This window comes from Macrotis lagotis, chromosome X (assembly GCF_037893015.1).
Source record: "Macrotis lagotis isolate mMagLag1 chromosome X, bilby.v1.9.chrom.fasta, whole genome shotgun sequence".
Lineage (NCBI taxonomy): Eukaryota > Metazoa > Chordata > Mammalia > Peramelemorphia > Peramelidae > Macrotis > Macrotis lagotis.
Window position 1 is genome coordinate 25,359,265 of NC_133666.1, and position 21,099 is coordinate 25,380,363.

The 21,099-nt window shown below is 49.6% G+C and overlaps 1 protein-coding gene across 3 annotated transcripts in view; it reads left to right on the forward strand.

Moving 5' to 3' along the window:
* Positions 1-3,001: 3,001 nt before the first annotated feature.
* BCORL1 (BCL6 corepressor like 1) overlaps positions 3,002-21,099 on the forward strand; it is an 84,141-nt gene continuing 66,043 nt past the window's right edge. For 2 of the 3 annotated variants that reach the window (XM_074208748.1, XM_074208751.1), the window contains exon 1: positions 20,402-20,637. The gene's annotated coding sequence lies outside the window, so the exon portion shown is untranslated. Of the gene's footprint in view, positions 3,167-20,401; positions 20,638-21,099 lie in introns of those variants that run through there. The other variant, XM_074208749.1, reaches the window with a different exon arrangement.

Consider the following 21,099-nt stretch of genomic DNA (forward strand, 5'->3'; position numbering starts at 1 on the left):
TTGGTTCATCCACATCCCCATAGGGGTAGGGACTACATCTGTGATTTTATGAATAGAGCTCTCAGACAAACCTCCTCCAATGAAATGCAGATTGATACCTTCTCTGGAACTTCTAGGCTTAGAATTACACAAGAGTAAACAGATATGGAGTAGATATTTCATAAGTATCTGGATTGATAGATTCTCTCCAGAACCTTACAAAGGAATACAATTCAAGAAGCAATTATGGAGCTCCTGCTGTATGCAGGCCCAAGAGTGAATAGGTATGGAGGTGCTTAATACATGCATGATGATAGGTTCTCTCCAGAACCCTGCAAAGGAATTCAACTCAAGTGTTTGTGGAGCACCTGCTGTATGCAAGCCCAAGAGTAGACAGGTATAGGGTATGGAGGAGGTGCTTACTAGTTGCTTGATTATCCATAGATTCTCTCCAGAACCCGGCAAGGATTTCAACTCAACAAGTATCTATTGAATTGCTGCTGCATGGAGGGCACAAGTATGCAGTAGGTGCTTAATAAATGTTTGCTAGGCTCTCTCCAGAACCCTATAAAAGTAATTCAACTGAACAATCATTTATGGAGCTGGTGCTATATGCAGACATAGGCATTGGATTGCTTATTCATTGCAACCTTCAGTGCTGCTAGGGACTGGTCCCCCATGGTCTCTGAGCTTCCTATCTCTGTGCCATGTCTGTGATTTTAGCCACTGCTCCTGACTAACTGACTGTGTGAACTGGAGCAAGTCCCTGTCCCTCTCTGAACCTCAGCTTCTTCATGTCAAAAATAGGGGAATGAGTTAAACTAGATAGTCTTTTGCGAGGCTGTTCTGGGTTCAGCTATGAATTCTCTTTTCTCTATAGTAAAGTCCCTCTCAGCTCTGACATTCTGTATTCTTTGTTCTCAGGTCCCTCCCAGCTCTGACATTCTCTGTTCTTTGTTCTATGGCCTCTTCCAACTCTGATGATCTGTGTTCTAAGGTTCCTCCCAGCTTGGGCATTCTTGGATTTTGTACTCTCTTTGTGTGACCCTGGGCAAGTCCCTTTCTGTGTTGAGGCTTCATTTTCCTCCTCTGTGGACTTGGGAGGAGTCGGGGTGGGAGGGAAGAGGGAGTGAGATGAGTGGAGGGGAAGGGCTATGTTGGCAGTTTGGATTGGATGCTCTTTAAGGCTTCTTCTAGCTTGGCTATTATCATAGGATCGCTGGCCCCCCAGCATAGGTCTCCTTTTTCTTGTTCCCATACCAACAGCTTCTTCCTTTGGAATCTGAATGGGAGAACGTTTTTTTCTAGCTTAGGTCTCTCCCAAACAGAAACAGGGCAGTGACTTCACGCAGTTGTATGAAAATAAAAATTGAATAAACTATTCTCTGATTCTTGGTTTGCATTTTCCTTCCAGTGGTTGGCTGGATTGTTTATCCCTGTTTTGTAGAGAAGAAAACTGAGGCTTAGAGAGAGGGGCATAAGTTGGCCAGGATCGCACCCACCAGGAAACATTAACTCTGGGATGCCTTGTCTCTTAAGGTCCTTTCCGTTATTTGTCCATACAGTCTCTCTAGAGAAGACAACACCTGTGAACAGGCATATATAGCCCTCCCCTCCTGGAGGATGCCGTGACCTCACCCACACAGAGTGCCTTTTCCTTGCCCCAGTAGCTGATTTTCTATTATGGCTGCTGGGAGGGACAAATTTTCCACCACCACTCCCCAGCCCCTGAGCCAACCTGTTGAGTTAGTTAGGTTGCCATATGGAAACCTCTTGTAGCCTTTGTAGGAACATCCAGCCTTTGGAGTTGAGTGAGGTAGGTTTCTAGAGCCCAGGGTCACCTCCCTTCCACAATGGGGCCTCTTAGGAGGATGGACTCCTCCATAATGTGTATATACACAGCAGAAGAGGCAGACACCACAACCCCATGCACACTCCCATAAGGTGTGTCTGGGCTACTGGTTTTCATGGGGACACCTTGTCAATATGCAGGACTCAAAAGTTTACAAAGCTGTTTTTATTTGTTGGAATCCCAGCGAGTCACAGAAGGAAAGGACCTCAGAAGGACTCATCCTCCCCCCCCCATTTTGCAGATGGAGCCATTGAGGCCCAGAGAAGGCCAAATGGCTTGCTTTGGGTCACAGAGGTGGCAAGTGTCTGGAAAGCTGAGGTTTCCCAACGAGAAGAATCCTAGTCTTTGGTGGGGGGGGGGGTGTAAATAGCCTTTTGCTGGGTGTAAATAGACTTTCACTGATACTGTTTTGGGTCTTCTACTCCAAGGTGTACTGTGAATAAATCGAAGTAATTCTTTGTACAAATAATTATGCCCAGAAATGCCAGCCACAGAAATTCACCTAGCCGCCTAAAAGTGTGCGCACACATGCCACGAGGATGGTGGCATAGATACACCAACTTTTTCTTGATGAGTCTGGCAGCTTGACGGGTCATCGTACCCAATGGACACAGGTAGGTAGGAATCTGCCTGGGAGACCCTGCTCAGTTTCCTCGTTCTCATTCGTGTGTAAAGGGCGGGGGCCAGATGTTTGCTCCAGGACTCTATACAGTCGCAATGTTGCAAATAGAAAGCTGAAAGCAGCCGGACTCCGGGGAGAAAGAAGCCCGGGGACGTAAGGCACCAGCGGGGCAGACGTGCGCGCAGATGCAGACGGAGACCCGCACCCGCAGCCCCGGAGCGGGATGCACAGTCCCTAAGCAGCAGACCTGCCGAAGTTGCCTGCCACCCGGGGCCCCCAGATCACAAGACATGCCCCCTCCAGGCACATGGCCACCTGCTCGCGCGTAGGCGGGGGCCCGGTGCGGGGGCGCGCACGCGCTCGTGGCCACACACGCACACACACGCGCGCACACACACACACACACAAACACACACACATACCGAGATAGATACAAACACACGTGCGCCGGGCTGCACACCGCGCGCAAGCACGTAGAGGCTGGGAGTCCCGGCCCCAGGCGCACGTGTAGGACTGCGGTGGCTCTGGAGAGGAGCGCGCGCCTCGCGGCGGTCCCAGGACCGGCTCCCCCGCCTGCCGCGGCCGCCACGGGCAGCGGCCGGCCGGCGTGGCAGCCCAGCCGTAGCAGCCCCGACGGCCAGCGGGCGGCCGGCGTGGACTCGGTGACGACGGCCAGCGGGCGGCCGGCGTGCCAGTGCATCCCGGTCAGCGCGGTGAGTGAGGCCCGGCGCCCCGACCTGCCCCAATCTCCCTGGCGCTTGGGTTGCTCCCGGAAGGGCCCACGCGGGCCGCCCACAGCTGAGCGGCCCCGACTTTTCTTCGGGCGGGCTGCGAGTGATGGAGGGCACCCGGGGCGGCGGCGGCTCGCCTTAGCCAGGGAGCGGCCGTGACTGGCCACCGCGACCGGAGGTGGGGAGAGGAACAGAAAACACCCCAGGCTTGGTCAGCGCCGTGGGCCCCGCGTTTAACCCCCTTCCTTACGTAGGGGCCACCTGGACCTCTTCGGCCAGTCTCTTAGTCCTTTCTGGACCTCAGTTTCCTTAGCGGAAAGATGGGACCGGTAACATGTAAATGGTTTTAGTCTGCAGAGGGCCCTCGGAAAAGGAAGTTTTTTCCCTAACTGCAGTAGTCCGGCACCCCCCCCCCCCGGGGGAGAGTAGAACCCCCTGTTTTTCATTGTGACCCATTTTACAGTAGAGAAAGGGAGGCCCCGGGAAGAGTGCCGAAAGGCTCTCAGGTAGTGAGCTTCCGAGCTGCGAGAGAGACTCGGGGGCCAGCAGCCCGTGTTTCCTAAAAGTTCCAGGAAGGGCGGAGCGCTTGGCCAACTAACGGTGCGGAGGATGAAGGGAATCGGTTCAGGGCACGCCCCACCTTCCCGAGCCCCTGGCGGAGGACGGGGTGGGCAGGCCCCAGACAAAGGGGGCCACGCCCATGCTCTGTCTAGAAAGACTTGCGAGGGACCTTCCAAACCATCTAACTCGACCTCCTCCTCGGCTTAGGGGGGGAAACTGAGGCCCACACATGGACAGGGCTTTGGCCGAGGGCGCATAGCTCTTAAGGGAGGGATTCGAACTCAGGTTTCTCAGTGAGCCAACAAAATAACTCGGGTCCGTGCTGGCCGCCCCCTCTCGGGGTGCGGCTGGGAGGGTCATTGGCTGATAAAGTGATGCCATTCGACGAACTTCAAAAGGGGCGGTCCCTTCGCTCCGTAGAATTCACCCCTCCCTACCTGGCCAGGTCCAAGCCGCCCCCCCCACTGCCCCCCCCACTCTGGCCCCCGGGGCGGGGCCAGCCTGAGTAACCGGGGCAGGAAGTGGTTACTGCTGCACGTTTCCCGGCTCGCCAAGCCACAGGGTGGCCCCTACTCACCCTGGCCTTGTGGGGGGCCTCCAAATCAGCGATCCAGGATTTGTAGCATCGGGAATGTCAGCCTTTGCTCCCCTTTAACAACTCTTCAGGAGGTCCCTAACGCTTTAGCCCTTCCCCTTCCCGTGCTCCACAATTCTTAGAAGAAAAAAGCGCTAAGAGACCGCAGGGACTAGTGCCATCATACACATTTTACAGAAAATGGAAACTGAGGCACCCCCCCCCCAAAAGCGAAGTTGCTTGTTCAACTTCCCGGCAGGCAAAGACCTGCAAAACACATAGTGGAACTCAGACGTCTAGGCTTCAAACCCAGAGGGCAGCTAGGTGGCGCAGTGGATAGAGCACGGACCTTGGAGTCAGGAGTACCTGGGTTCAAATCCGGCTTCAGACACTTAATAATGACCTTAGCTGCGTGGCCTTGGACAAGTCACTTAACCCCATTGCCTTGAAAAATCTGAAAAACCAAACCAAACCAAACCCAGGGCTTTCATAGAACCAAAAGTGGCCACCAAATTCAGGACAAAATCAATAATGAAATGAAGAGCCTTTCCGACTTGAACCCTGTCTGTCTGGTTGGAAGGCTTTGGCCACCTCTGAACCCTGAACGTTCTAACTTAAGATCGCTGGCATTCTGATCTGGGACTTCCCTCCCAGCTCTGACTTAGGTTGCATTATGCTAGACTTGCTTCTCCCCGAGACATACTCTGCATCGAAGTTCTCTCCCAGGTGGACCCTTCAGTGTTCTAACATCTCATCCAGTCCTGTTAATCTAGGCTCTCATGTCCCTTCCAGCTCAGAACTGCTATATTCTAATGGCCCTCCAAGCCCTGAGAACCCTTGTTCCAAGCCCCACCCTAACTGAATTCTTCCCTCAGTGAGAAGTTCACTCAGTGCAAGGGCTGAAATGGTCGGGATTCCTATTTTCCACTCCACACCCCCACCCTATACCAGGCCTGTCCTGGCTGCTCATTCCTTTGAATCTCAACTGGGCCTGGGCACTGCCCTTCTGTCCCCAGACAGTCCCCCTCTGGCCCAGGCTTCGATCCTCCCTATTACAATAAGATGCCCCGCCCCACTTCTCCGCAATGTCCTTCCACTTGGGTAGCTCTAGCTTTCCCGCCTGAGACCTGGGCAGGTCCAAACCTCCAAGGTTGGGAAACAGCTCTCTCCACAATTAATGGGAAAACCTTGACAGTTTTAGTGAGTGTTTCACCCGCACCCCAAGGGGCCCAGTGAACAGGAATGGAAGCTTCCTGGTGCCTAGAACAGTGTCTGGCACAAGTGTCCTCCAGAAATGCTTCTTGCTTCAGATAGGATTGGACTGTGTTGGACTAAGGAGAAATGGAAGCTTAACAATGTGAGAATGTTCACTGGTGAGCAATGGAGGTTTGATGAGATATTGATGAAGGCTTGGTGGGACAGTTAAGAGGCTCAATAATGCTTAGAGGGGGTTCACCAAAGGGGATCCAGGACTCAGCAAAGAAATGGGGGTTTAGTGAAGTGATAGGCACAGGAATATAATTATTCTGCAGTCTTGAGAAGATGGAGGCAAATCTTTATCCTGCTTTACTTCATTCCCATTTTTCTACAACCTTCTGCTGAAGTGCCTCAGTTTCTCTAGTAATGCCTGATCTCTCTCTCTCTGGTCTCATTATTATACTTACCATTACATGTAACAGTGTATGCTATATCATTATATAACATGTTCCATAAGATATTAAATACATTGTTACCCTCCTCTAGTCTCTGATGATTGAACACTCTCCCATCTTCACCATTTGCTGTCTGGCTAAGCCTCCAGATCCTCATTTGCTTGCTTTATGAAAACCTTACATGGCCCCCCTATAACGAACTCAGGAATACTTGAGTCTAGTCTGGAGATTAGATACAGAGAGAGATGGAGAGATAGAAAGAGAGAAATTTAGAGATATCCACAGCTATTTACATAATACACATCCATCTATATGTAGATATACACACACACATATCTTTGAAGCCATCTCCCCGAGCCTGGCTGGGAAGTGGCCAAAGGTTCTCTAGCTCTGCTTTGAGGGATCCAGGCCTAGTCCCCTTCCCCCTAGGAGGCCCCTGGGAATGCACACACTCAGTTTGGGGCGCCAGGGCCAAAGCCTGGTTGGTAGGCAGCAGCTGCCGCCTAGGAAATGGGAGGGGGGGGGGACTCTGAGCAGCAGCTTCAGGCTGACGGTAAGGCTCAGAGGCTGAGCCACTGACCTTGGCTGAGTTTTGAAGTCATTGAGTAGTCTCTGCCTCAAACCCAAAGCCCATCTGCATGTTTGGTCAAGGTCATAAGGACTCAGTTTATGTACAAGTACCTGGGCTGACCTATGGGGAGCCCAGAGTGAGCTCTGGGGACATCTTTGAATGTGAAGAATGGGAGATAGCCTTGGAATTGTCTTAACTTGAAATCATGCTCCAAGTTTCTAGCCTGGATTTGGAGCAAGTGACTTGCCCCAGTTTCCTCCTCTGTAAAATGAAGAGGGTGCAATTAATGATTTCCGAGGATCCCTCCAGTCCCAAATTCTCTCTCTCTTTTTTTTTAAGAAATATTTTAGGGGAGGCTAGGTGGTGCAGTGGATAAAGCACCAGCCCTGGAGTCAGGAGGACCTGGGTTCAAATCCGACCTCAGACACTTAATAATGACCTAGCTGTGTGGCCTTGGGCAAGCCACTTAACCCCATTGCCTTGCAAAAACCTAAAAAAATATATATTTTACATAATTTATTTTTTCCCAACTACATGCAATAATTATTTTTTGCAAGCTTTTGGGTTTCATACTTTCCTCCCTCCTTCCCTCCTCTCCTCCCCACAACATAAAAACAGTCTAATATGGACTTGTATGTATAATTATGCTAAACATAGATCCATATTAATCATGTTGTGAAAAAAAGAATCAAATTCAAAGAGAAGAAAAAAACATTAGAGAGAAAAAACAACATAAGACAACATTTAAAAATTGAAGACAGTATGTTCAAATGTGCCTAAGATATCCCGGATCAAAATCAGAACAATGACTTTCACAAACTTCTCCAATATATAAGCTCTTTGCAGCACATGATTTTTCATCTAATCATCAAATATTTAAAACTCTCTCAGATGCACCAGAGGTCCCAAAACTCTTAGCTATGGCTTTGAACTGCACTAGGATTTTTGGGACACCCTGCAGATGACACCTTGTCTTAGGCTACAGTCCAAATAATGTTGGGGGAAAACTTTTTGTCTTAGCTATGTATACACAGCAGGACTGCTTCCATGTTCTTGGTTTTAAAAGTTTTTAACTCAATGATATGTATTTAGAAGAATGAAAATGGGTGAGACAGTTCTGAAGTATTTAATAAGCAAATATATATATATATATATATATATATATATATATATATATATATATATATATATATACACCTTGGCCCCCTTTCATTTTGGTAAAAACTGTGAACACAGAACTTTGAAAAGGAAAAAGTAAAGCAAATATTGAGAGGAAAATACAACTTAATACTGTAAAAAAAATTGAAGACAGAAAGATTTGGTCTGCATTTAGACTCCACAATTCCTTCTCTGGATCTGGATAGTATTTTCTAGCTCAAGTCTTCCAGAATTGTTTTTGATTATTGTACTGCTGAAATGAACAAGTCCATCATAATTGCTCATCATCCTGTGTTGTTCTTAGTGTATATAAAGTTTTGGTTCTGCTCATTTCACTCAGAATCAGTTCTTGCAAGTCTTTCCAGGGTATTCCAAAGTCCTGTTCCTCATGATTTCTTATAGAACAATAGTGTTCCATCACATTCCTATACCACAATTTGTTCATGGGCATTCCCTCAATTTTCACTTCTTTGCCACTACAAAGAGAGCTGCTATAAATATTTTTGTGCATGAGGATTTTGAACCTTTTTTGGATCTCTTGGGATTACAAATCTACTGGATCAAAGGATATGCCCAATTTGATTGCCCTTGGGGTGTAATTCCAAATTGCTCTCCAGAAAGGTTGAATCAGTTCACAACTCCACCAGCAATGCATTACTGTCCCACAGAGTTGTTTTCATTTGCATTTCTCTAATCAGCAGTGATTTAAGAGCATTTTTTCATGTGACTGTTGAGAGCTTCAACTTCATCGGAGGGAGAATTGCCTTTTCTTATCCTTTGACCATTATCATTTGGGGAATGACCATTTTACAATGTTTATTCATTTATTCCCTGTATTCTGCTCATTTGAGCTTGCTTGCTGTTTGGATTGTGGCTCAATAGAAGTTTGCTTTATGAATGTCTTGTGGAGATACAGACCAAGCACAGAACCTCATCAAGGTTATTCAAAATCAATCAAGTGAATTAATACTTTTTCAAGTGCTTTCATAATTCTTTAGTGGTTTTTTTAAGGTTTTTGCCAGGCAATGGGGTTAAGTGACTTGTCCAAGGCCACACAGCTAGGTAATTATGAAGTGTCTGAGGTTGGATTTGAACCCAGGTACTCCTGACTCCAGGGCTGGTGCTCTATCCACTGTGCCACCTAGCCGCCCCATTCTTTAGATTTCTAAAGGGAACCAATATCTAAGTGGGGAAAGTCCATGGATTTGGAATGGAAAGACCTGGCTTTGAATCTTAGCTCTGAAACTCCCTAGATTAATGACCTTGAGCAAAATCCCTTACCCTCTCAAGGATATGTATATTTTGGTGGTGTTGTGCTGTATCATGTATTGTTTTTCATGAGAAAATTGGACTAAATGCCAACTTCGAGCTCTTCCTAGGCGAAGTCTCCAAGCCTTATTACACATTGCTTCCTGTTATCTCTCCTGTCCCTGTCCTTGCACTGTCTGTTCCTCAATGCTTGGAATGCACTCTTCATTCAATTCTACTTCTTCAAAATCCACATTTCCTTCCAAATGATTTCAAGCACGTCCTCTTCTCTGAGGTCTTTTGGTCACTCCTCCAGTTTCCAATTCACCTCCAAATGATACATCCATATACCCACGGACATACACGTAGAGATACATACCTCGTATATAATGTATACATTGAGTGTTCATGGATCTGTGTGTGTGTGTGTGTGTGTGTGTGTGTATACATACACATTTGTATTTGTGCACATATATTGTGCAGTTCCACAATATATATCTACAGATCTGTGTGTATATGTTCTCTCCTCCATAAATGTAAGTTCTTCAAGGCAGGGATTCATTTTTTTAATGTTTTTTCTCATTTTGTTGCTTTTATATTCCTAGTATCTAGGAAAGTGCTAGGTATCTAATAGATACTTAATAAATGCTTGCTAATTGAGTGACCCATAGATCCTATTATCTACAAGTGTTATTTGTGACTTGAGCTCAGCAGAACCCGGCCAGCAGTGAACCCTTAGGGACTTGGACTTGGGATGTAGATATCCAGCCAGCAGGGCTTTGAGAACTTTGCAATGATGACTTTAAGGCCAAAGCTAGCCCTTTGCTTGATCAAGGGCTGAATCATTCTACTTAGCTCCAGTCAGAGTCTTTAGATCTGGCCTTTGGGGATTTGGACAAGGGTGCAGAGTGATGCTTTGTGAGAAGACTGGACTCAAAATATCAGACACCTGTTTGAGGTTCCCTTCTACTGCAAATGGATAGCATGGAGGATTAAAACTAGCCCCTGGTTTTGGGCTTGTTGGTGTCTTTGACTACATCAGTGCAATAAGCATAATCAAAAATCATTGGGTCCCATGGGGATGGCTAGGTGGCACAGTGGATAAAGCACCGGCCCTGGAGTCAGGAGTACCTGAGTTCAAATCAGGTCTCAGACACTTAATAATGACCTAGCTGTGTGGCCTTGGGCAAGCCACTTAACCCCATTTGCCTTGCAAAAACCTAAAAAGATAAAAAAATAAATAAATAAAAATCATCAGATCCTTTCTGGTAGGGAGTTTTGCCATCCTCTTTTAAACAACATCTATTCTTTTTTAAGGTTTTTGCAAGGCAAATGGGGTCAAGTGGCTTCCCCAAGGCCACACAGCTAGGTCATTATTAAGTGTCTGAGTCAGGATTTGAACTCAGGTCCTCCTGTCTCCAGGGCCGATGCTTTATCCACTGCGCCACCTAGCTGCCGCAACAACATCTATTCTTACCTTGGTTTTTATGAATGAAAACCCTTTGGGTTCTGTCCCAACCAATGAGTCTAGCTTAAGGTGCAAACTCATTGGTTCTATAGGGTCTAGTTCATTCCATTGCTATAGCATCCAACACGAAGTTCATGCGTGCTCATTTTTTTCCCTGAAATCTCAGTTATTTGGGACGGCCTCATGAATTTTCCCTTAAGTAAAGGATCAACCTGAGGCTTCTCTTTGTCTCAGTCTTTGTTGTGGATGATCTTTCTAAAGTGTGTTAAAGGCCTCTCTCCTTTTTTCTCAATGGAATATGGTGAGCAGCATGCATCCCTACTGATTAAAAATCTTGTCAGGACCCAGGGACCACGAAACTGAAACTAGCAGTCTCATTTTCTAAAGATTGAAAGAGTAGACTGAGCTCAGGTCCTAGCCCAGATTTTTTAAAAAATGAAATCTTGTTGGATTTGATGAGCGTTCCCCCCCGCCCCACCCCAATCCTGGTTTAATAGAGGTTTGGAGGTCATTGGTTTCTTTTTTTTTATGTTTTTTCAAGGCAAACCGGGGTTAAGTGACTTGCCCAAGGCCACACAGCGAGGTCATTATTAAGTGTCTGAGGCTGGATTTGAACTCAGGTCCTCCTGACTCCAGGGCCAGTGCTTTATCCACTGCGCCACCTAGCTGCCACCTAGCTGCCCCCCCTAGAAAGAACTCTTGATGCAGAGTAGAAGGCTATGTGTTTGACTCTTGGTTTTGCCCTTTACTTACTGGGTGGGAGACCCCTCCCCACCTTTTCAACTCCAGTCCTTAGGCTTGTTGAGTGGTTTCCATTGTGTCCAATTCCTCATGGCCCCATTTAGGTTTTCTTGGTAAAGATACTGGAGTAGTTTGCCATTTTCTTCTTCAGCCCATTTTACACATGAGGATACCGAGGCAAACAAAGCCAAGTGATTTGCCCAGGGTCATATGGCTATTAAGAGTCTGAGGCTGAATTTGAATTTGGGTCTTCCTGACTCTAGGCCCAGGCCTCTATACCACCTAGTAGTAGTTTACTCAGCTATCAAATTTATTGAGAGCTAGGTGACTCCCAAGTCTCCCAAGACCATCAGTCTCCCAATCCTTCAACTGCTTTCCTGCCTCATTGCCATAAGCCACGGATTGGCATTCTGCAGAAGTTCTCACATTATTTGTGGCCTTTGACTCAGCTTCCTCACTACTGAATGGAAACGGAGCAGGAGTCAAACACAGAAAGGAGGGGAGCCCCGAGAAACAGCAGCACTTTTTGTGGTAGCCAAAAAAAGCAATCAATCCAAAAACAAGTACCTCGTCCACTGATTAGAGGATGGCCGAGAAGACTGGGGTATGGGAATGAAGTAGACTATTATTTTACTGGAAGAAATGACAGATTAAGAAATTCAGAGAGAACAAGAATTCTTATAGGAGCTGATACAGTTTAGTAGGGAGGAGATGGATAGTAAAACTATCCACAGTGAAGCCAATGATGTAAATTTTAAAAAGCCCCAAAGGCAGCCAAAAATCAGCTTGGTTGTAGTTACCAATTTCTGCCCCAGAGAACAGATGATAAAACATACTTCCTTCCCCTCTGTGAAAGAGTGGGACACCATGGGAGCAGAATGGTGTATATGCTGTTAGGTCTGTCAGCTGCTTGAATGGACTGTTTTTCTTTGTTTAAAGAGAAGGTTCTTTTGGGAGGTGGAGTGTAGGGGCAAATGCATATCCGGAAATAAATGCCTGTCGGTGAAAAAAAAAAGACATCAAAGAAAGGGGAAAAAAATACCTGTTTCTGGTCAGAGGAACTAAGTATAATTATTTACTATCCTTAAGTAAGACCTTGAGTAAGTCCTTTCCTGGCTCATGGCCTCTTTTTTTCATCTGTGAAACACAGATGGCCCACAAGGTCTCTTCTAGCTTCCACCTTCGGAGCCCCAAGCATGGGCTAGGCCTTTTTATTTTTTAGGTTTTTGCAAGGCAATGGGATTAAGAGGCTTGCCCAAGGCCACACAGCGAAGTCATTATTAAAGTGTCTGAGACCAGATTTGAACTCAGGTACTCCTGACTCCAGGGCTGGTGCTTTATCCACTGCGCCACCTAGCCGTCCTGGCAAGGGTTTTTAGAAGCTTAAATGTTTAGGACAGAAAACAAGACTGACTTTCAGGACAACCAATGACTGGCTTCTTGCCCGTTCTGAAAAAAAAACAAAAAAAAACAAACATCATTGCCACACATATATTTGAACCAGTAGACTTAAAAGAGCTTTGGAACTTCTGCCTGATCTGAAGGCAACTCAGTTCCAGCTCAGCTACTGACCCGCCATGTGACTGGTCCACTTGGGTCGGTCAGTGTCCCCATCTGTAAAATGGGTGTAAATAATCTTTGCATCCTTAGCCTCAGCAGGCTGAGGATGGGAGGCAAGTGCTTCCTAAAGAGTAGAAAATCCAGAGAAATGAACGTTTATCATCATCTGCACTCAGATTGAGTTATTTACTAAAGCCCAGGTTAATGGTATTTCCAGTCCTAGCCACCTTGGCATTTTAAGGGAGGGCCTTGGACATCTTAACCCTAAGGTGGAATTTCAGACCGAGAAGGCAAAGGGAAGGTTTGGGGGAGGTTGTGAGGATTCCTCACCCTCTGTGATTTCCTGTTGAGGAGATGACTGTCTGCTCTGGCTAGCGCAGCCTGGTCTTGGTCTGGTGACATTTATTTCACATTATTTATTTGGTACCTACCATGTGCAAGACATCTTTAGTCCATGCCTCTCACGTGTTTAAAAAAAAACTCTGTGGTCCAGTCAGCTCTGGAAGACTTTAAGGTGTAGATGATCGGTAAAGGCAGTGTCAGTCTTCTCTGAAAAATTCCTCTAAAGAATGAAATCACAGGTCAAAAGTGCCCCCCAAAATGGCCAAGGGATTGGACATAAGATATCAACTCCAAAGCAGGCTCTGCCCTCCAGGACTTTACATTCTAACTGGGGGAGACCTGGACACAGAAGGGAATAGAACCATCTGTTCACAGCATTGCAAAGTGATTTCAGGAGGGAGAGAATGTTAATAACTGTAGGAGGTGGGTCAGGAAGGCCCCTTGGTGGGAGGGGAGCTTGACCTGAAAGCAATGGAGGGACCACTTCTCAAAATATATCCACCCAAAGACATGGAACCAGGAGAGAAAAGGGGTGTGCTCCAGAGAGCGGCTTTCAGTTCAACTAGAAGGAAAAGAACAAGAAATTGGAGTGTGAAACAGAACTGGCAGGGTTACTGGAAACCGGATTGTCCAAGGCCTTCCATTCAAGAACAGCAGTGAGAAGAGTATTTTTGATGTCCATCTTTGGTTCTCAAAGAAGAGCACAACATCGGGGAGCAAGCACATGAATTGGATGGGGGAGGTGGAGCTGTGCTAAGTCACCAGCCTCACTTTCTCCTCCAGAACCATCTGGGTCCAGCGGCCAGATAAGAATCAGGAAGACTGGAGATGCTACTGGATGAGAGGCAATCAGGGTGAAGTGACTTGTCCAAGGTCACACAGCTAGTAAGAGTCAAATGTTGGGGTTCAAATTCAAACTCGGGTCCTCTCGATGCCTGGACTGATGCTTTATCCACTGTGCAATCTAGCATTCGTTTCAACACCAACACCCGGACAACCTGGGTCCTCTCCTAGCTTTACCTTCCTACCCTTAGCCTTGTGAACTTGAAGAAGTCGCTTTCTCTGAGCCTTACTGTCGTCATCTGTAAAATGGCAACAGCTACATGTTCCCTACTTGTCACGGTGTTGTCACAAAGATCAGATGCGATATAATGTATATTGTGGCTTAATTAAGAATAAGCTTCCCAATTTATGAAAAGTGGAAGCGATGAAAAGGTCCAAATCCAATGTCACTTAGTTTAGACCATAAAACCCTACGGAAGCTAAGAAGACTAGGTCTGGAACATGCAGTCACTCGGGGGAGAGAGACAGAGACAGACAGAAGGAGATAGCTCAGAGAGGGAGGACAGAGAGAAAGAGAAAGAACAAGAACAGGAGAACCTCCCACCTGGATTTTTGCAAGTCTCTTAACATGTCTCTAGCTGATCTTACTAATGTGGAAATCTCATCATGTGATTCCTCTGCTCAAATTTGTCCTGGTTCTCCACTGCCTCTGCTACCTGCCATTGAAAGAACATGCCAGGGACAGCTAGGTGGTGGAGTGAATGGAGTCAGGAGAATCTGGGTTCAAATCCGACCTCAGACACTTAAAAAAAATGGTCTCGCTGTGTGACTTTGGGCGAGTCACTTAACCTCATTGCCTGCAATAAATAAATGAATAAATAAATAAATAAAAGAACATGCCTGGTGTCAACCTATCTGTCCAAGTTTATCTTTGGTTGATTTTGTGCCCCCTATTCACCCTGTGCCCTCCTCCCACTCTGCCTTGATTCATAGTGGTACCCATGCCTGGCATGCACTTAGACTGCTAAATTCCTACCTAGCCTATAAAGTTCAGTTCAGAGTTGATCTTTCAGGAAGTTCTTCTTGCCTGGGTAGGGCAACCTCAACCCTCAGAGCTCATCAGATATTTTGCTAACATTTCCCTAATATATCCGTCTTTTAAAAATCATATTTGCCCTTTCAACAACATGTATTAAAAACATTTCTATAAAAGATACTAAAAGGTCCTAAATTTGCAAAATCCTGGGTTCCAACTCCTTTTCTTCAAGAAGGGGGGCTAGGTGTCGAAGTGGATAGAATACCTGCCCTGGAGTCAGTACCTGAGTTCAAGTCCACTTAATAATTACCTAGCTGTGTGGCCTTGGGCAAGTCACTTAATCCCATTTCCTTGCAAAAAACAAGAATCAACTGGAAAGGGGGTAGCTAGGTGGTGCAGTGAATAGAGACTGATCCTGAAGTTAAGCAGGATCTGAGTTCAAATTCAGAATTAGAGACTTACTAGCTGTGTGACCATGGATAAATCACTGAACCTCAATTGCCTTAAAAAAAAAAAAAAGGAACCAGAGGTCCAGTGTAGACTAGTATGTATAACTATTGAAGGGGAAAAATGTGAAATTTCCTTGGAAAGTTAGATGTGCCAGATTGTGAAGGTCTTTTCAATGTCAAATAGAGAAGTTTGTATTTTAAAATAGATTTTTATCAATATCTTTGAATTTTATAATTTCCTGGATTTCCTGCTGTCTCTCTTACCCTCCCCATCTCAGAAAGCCTTATTTTATAACTTTTTTCAACCCCCCCAATTTAGCGAAATTGACGAATCCATTGAAAAAATATCTGCTAATATATACAATATTCCCCAGTTATGACCCACTCTCCACTTCCTCCTCCAAATGCCTCCCTGCCAGATAGGTTTTCTTTAGGGCCAAACCTGTTCTTGGTCATTTTACAATATTTATGGGAGACATTTGTATTTGATCCTGGAGGCATCAGCAAATCACCAAAGTTTCTTAAACAAGGGAGTGACATATTCAGATTAATGTTCTTAGAACTTACGTATAGGGATGGGTTGGAGGAAGGAAAGATTGGAAGCTGGAAGACCAATTAGGAAGCTGTTACAGTAGTTAAGGCGACCTGTGAGTGATGAGAAGGGAATGGATGGGAGAGATGTGGAGAGCTGATTGGATATGGGGAGTGAGGGAGAAGGAAGAGTTGAGAATGACTTCAAAGCTCTAAGATGGAGAAGATGAGGGAATTTGGAAGCATGGTGGGCATGGGGTGTTTGTGAAAGTTGTTGAATGAATTCATTGTTGACCATACTGTGTCATCTGTGTTAGTGAACCTCCCCATTTGAGTCAGGCTCCACCTCAACCACGCATCTCCTTTGGTGGCCAACACTAGGCCCTAAATACAGTAGATGCTGGATTAATGCAGGAGTAGGGGGATGGTGGTTGAGGGGCAGAGATGGGGGGACAGAAGCTGATAAGGGACCACACATGCCAGCTCCTTCTCACTTTGATACCTCTTTCATTCAGGCTTTACCTCTTGAGGTATCCTCCCTCTCCCCTCCTTCCCTCCAAGTAGACTCCAGAACCCACCCCTGCTCTCTAAGGTGCCTTCCTGCTTTAAAAAAAAAAAAAAGCCTTTTTTTTAAAGCCCCCAGCAGTCCTGGGGTGGGGGTGGGGCTGGGAGCAAAAGGACAGCTGGAAGGGGCCTAGCCCTCTTTCTTAGAGAAAAGAGAGGTCTCTGGTGTTATTCTTGGCCTTGTTACCATTTTTTCCCCTTTGACTGTAAAATCTAGAAAGGTTGTAGGCTGTTTACAGAGTTCAATTCCTCCCGTGGATCGCCTCCTCGTGTAGGCTGGGAACCCTCCGAGGCCAAGGAGCTGTTTTTTCTGTGTTCTCTGTAACCTCAGCCCTTCGGACTGGGCTCTGCAGGCAGTAGGGTTATTAAGTACATAAACAGTGGGGACTTTCTAGTGCAGGAGGTCAAATCCCCCCCCCCCCACACACCAACAGAGCATTTTCAGTAGAGCTTGAGCCTGAGTCTCTAACCCTTGGCTGCTAAGGGCTGGGGATTGCCTAGCCAAGTTGACTTCACTTCCTCTTTGGTTCTACCTTCACTTGCAAGCCTCAGTTTCTTTCTTTGTAAAATGAGGATAATTCTGCACGTTCCTGCTGCCTCAAGGTGGTGGTGGTGGTGGTAGTGGTAGGAGGTGGACCTGAGAGAAAAAATACTTGGTAAACATTAAAATGTGAGAGAAATGGAAATCATTATTAATGATGAGGCTGGGAGGAGACTGAACAAACACCCAAAGAATATTCTAGATTACTTTATGCTCTAGATTTAGGTTTCCTTGGTCTTCTGCATTTTATTGGGGAGTCCTGGGGTCAGTATATTTTATCAGAGCAACAAGGCTTGTGATTGCAGAACAAAGCAGAATGCTAAGGCAATTATCCTTCGAATTCAGGCTGCGATTGGTCTGGGGCCTCAATTGTCCATGGACTGCCTAGTTTCCTGCTTTGTCTGCTAAGCTGTCAGATGGCAGGGCCCAGGCCTCAGTTATCTTTAGGCCTCTATACATCCAGATTGGTTGATGAGCCTCAGAGCCAGTCCAGTCCAAGACTAGGTCCGATTTTATTGGTGGGAGAGAGCATTAGGCAAACAGTCTGTCTGAAAGGGAGCCGGTGGGGGAGGAATTGTTGCTGCCTACCTAGTTTCAAAATGGTCTACACACAGCTACCCAGAGTCCCTGCCTTCACCTGTGGGTGGGGAAGTTTTGAACTCCTAGCCAAGGGTCCTTGAGGATTGGAGAGCTTCAGCCATGAAATAACCAATTTGTATTGCTCCAGAATATGGTTGCCATAAAAATAGTGAGTGAAATGTGGATTCGAGAGAGTAATGTAGTGCCTAGAAGCTCAGGGATCAGGGAGTGAGAACGTTGGGAATGGGGATCAGAGTAACTGGATTTAAATTCCACATTTGTCACTGTATGATTTAGTGGCTAATCAATGTCTCTAGGCCTCAGTTTCCACTTTTCTAAATTAGTGGATTTGTACTGGATGCTAAAGTCTGTCAAGTCTAACTTTTGATGAATTCGAAGTGGCCAGAACATATAGTAAAAAGGATGAGCAGGAGTATTGCAGGTATTTGGGGGTCACCCCAAGATGATAACCAGAGCAGAAATACAGTAATTGCCTAATTAATGCAAATCTGTGTAGATTAATTAAATCAGGATGATTTGAGATGGGGGTAGAGGTGGGGCTTGATTGATCAGTCCTCAAAGCATTCTTTAAATTTGATTTATAAAGCCAGTTTGGGGTGCCTATATTAGCCACAGCAATCTAATTATTTTTTAAATCTCTATCTCAGTTTTGGGCTGTGTAGACAAAGTTGGGAGAAGCATGGTGGAGACACTTTCACCCTGGGTCAGGCCCCAGAGAAAAATCCAGATGAGGAAATAGAATAAGTCTTCTTCTAGGCACTAGAAAGGACTATTCTGGAAAGTGTAGGAGAGCCAAGTTAACATTGGGGGGGAGGATTTAGGACCTTAGGCAACAGTTAAGAACTACCTTGGAAGGCAATTTCTTCCGGAGGGCCTAGCCGTAGGAGCCCCCCCCCCCCCAATCCCTCTCTTTTGTCTCCTCCCCAAAACATTCCGGGCCCTGACTGAAACCTGAGGGCAGCCTCAGCAGGATGTTCATTCAGTAGGAGAAATGGTTGGTGAGGAGATTAGAACCTCTGGGCCCAGGCCGAGTTCCAAGGGAAAGAGAAGAGAGGAGGTGCTGGCTGAGCCCCCTTTGGGGAGGTCCCCAGGACCTTGCAGCTTGGTGCTGGATGCGCGTGGGGGCACAGGCCAGTGGCTGGCGGGCTGGCTCTCGTGTGAACCTTTATGCCAGTGGCTGGCACCTTGCTTGACCGTGCCTCGAGTCCTCCGGGAAGCGTTCCCAGGCTCCCCGAACCCCCCCTCCGCTAGCCCAGGGGACGCCTCGGAAGGCCTCCGCCGCTCCCTCCGGGTTGGAGCCGCGGGCCAGCCTGGTGGGCCAGCCTGGCAGGCCGGCAGGCAGCTCCGGCTCCTTCCTCCTCGGAGTTGGCAAGTCAGGCGAGTTTGAACGACCCGCAAGCTTGGCCCTCCCGAGGTTCCTGGGATGCGGTGGGAGAAGAAACACAGAAGCCATGGATTTCTCGAGGGTGGGGAGTCGGGGTGAGGGGCCCGGGCCGGTGCCTTGGGAGGTTGGCTGGGGGGGGCACGGAGCCGGGGGCGGTGTTCTGCTCCCCCCCCAGGCAAAGCCAGCTCCCGCCCCTCGCGCCCCCCCCACCCCCACCCCGCGCCCGCGCCAGGCTCGGTCTGGACTCGCAGGACAGGCCGGGGGCTTTGCTTGGGTGCAGCCACCCTACCACGAGGGGTGGGCCCGGCCGAGGCACGGAGAAGCCGGGCGCGGCAGGCGAGGCAGGCGAGGAGAGCCCCGGCATTCCGCCTTCCCCAGCACCTGTCCCACTGAAGCGCCGGGGCCGGGGCCGGGGCTGCGCCCGCGGGCGGCCTCGGTTGCCCCACGCCGGAGTCACGCAGAGAGGCCGGCTCGGGTGGGTGTTGTGGGAGCCCGGAGGGGGGCGGCGCGGGGCGGGGCGTTGGGCCGGGGCTCGCCCCCTCCCGAACGCAAGGCCGAATACCACCCTCGGGCGTCCGTCTCCCCCTTCTCCCCTCCCCCTCCTCCCCTCCGGAGAAGACGAGGGAGAGGCGCTCGGAAAGCCGCTGGCGGGCCCCCCTGCTCCCAGAGCCCCTCACTGGCTCCCGAGGTGGCCCCCGGGGAGCTTCCGTCTTCCCCGGGGTCGACTGGGGGAGCCCCGAGAATCGCAGGCCCGTCCCCCCGTCCTCTCCCTCCTCCCCCACGTGTCCTCCCCGAGCTCAGCGGCCTGATCCCAGCCCCCCCCCCCGCCGCCGCCGCCGCCGCCGCCGCCGCCTCCCTTCCCCGCTTCCCCGGCGCGAGGAGCAAAGTTGCGCCAGCGGCTGGGGGGCGCTGCCCAGGTGAGGGGTGCCGCGGGGCTGAGTCCCGGAGGAGAGGGTCGGCCCTGCAGCTGGGGGCAGGGTGGAGGCGGGGGGGGGGGGGAAGAAACTTGCGAGCCGAGCCACCCTCCGCCCTGCTCGGGAGCCTGCGTGGACCGAACCCTCGTGCAGCGGGCCGGGCCGGCCGGGGCCGGGGACCTGGACTGCGCGGGGGAGGGGCGGCCCGGGCCCCCCTCCCTCCAGGGAGGCGGACAGTGACCTGGCCCGGGGGTCCCCGAGGGAGCCGGGGGGCGCCAAGTGGCCACGGCCTGGGGGGCGGTGGGGGGGTGGGGAGAGCTGAGGCGGGGCCGGAGCGGCCCGTGGAGGGGGGGGGGACGAGCCCGAGCCCCGGGCACTTGCTGGGATCCGGACCGGGGACTAGGGCGGGGCGGGGCGAGGGGCAGGGCCGGGCGCGAGGGGAGGGGGAGCAGGGGGTGGGGTAGGCTCGGGGCGTGGAGTTGGGCTCAGGGTCCGGACCCGGCCAGAGCGAAGGTAGCTGCCTTGCCCGCCTGGCCGCCTGGCCGCCTGGCCGCCGCCCGCCTCCTGCCGCTCTGCCTTCTCCTCGGGGCCCGGAGCACACGGAGGGAGACACGGAGGGAGACGCGGAGGGAGAGAGCGAGGCCGGCGGCGGCGGCGGCGGCGCGGCGCGGCGCGGGCGGCCCGGCGAGAAGGCCAGCTTCCGCGGAGTTTGTGTCTTGGGCTCCCTGGCCCCGCCGGCCGCCTTCCGCGATCTAAGAGGGACCGGGGCCGGACTGGTAAGCAACTCGGAGTGTTAGACGGGGTTCGGGGAGGGGTTCCGGGAAGAGCCTGCACGCCGCCCCCGATTGGGCTGGCCCCCCGCTCTCGGCATCGGGAGTCCTCTCCGGAGGCGATGGGCGCAGAGGCAGCCCTGGGGCTGGCCGGCCCTCTCCCACCGCTTCGCCCCGTGGAGGCTCCAGGGACAGCGAGGCTGCGGGAGCGGGGGGCAGGTGGGGCAGCCTGGCCCCCCGCTGTGGGAGACAGCGACACCTCCTTCCTCTTGGACCCAGGATCGGCTCGGGTCGCCCAGAGGCTGCGCTCTGGAGCGTCTGTCCCGACCCAGCGCTCCACCCCCCAACTCCCCCAGGCCCTAGCACAGAGATTTGATGGATGTCCAGGGCAGGGACGGGCCGCCGTGTCCACGCCTGACATGGGTGCTTGGGGATCAGTACACCCCCCTTCGCTACCGCCACCCTCCT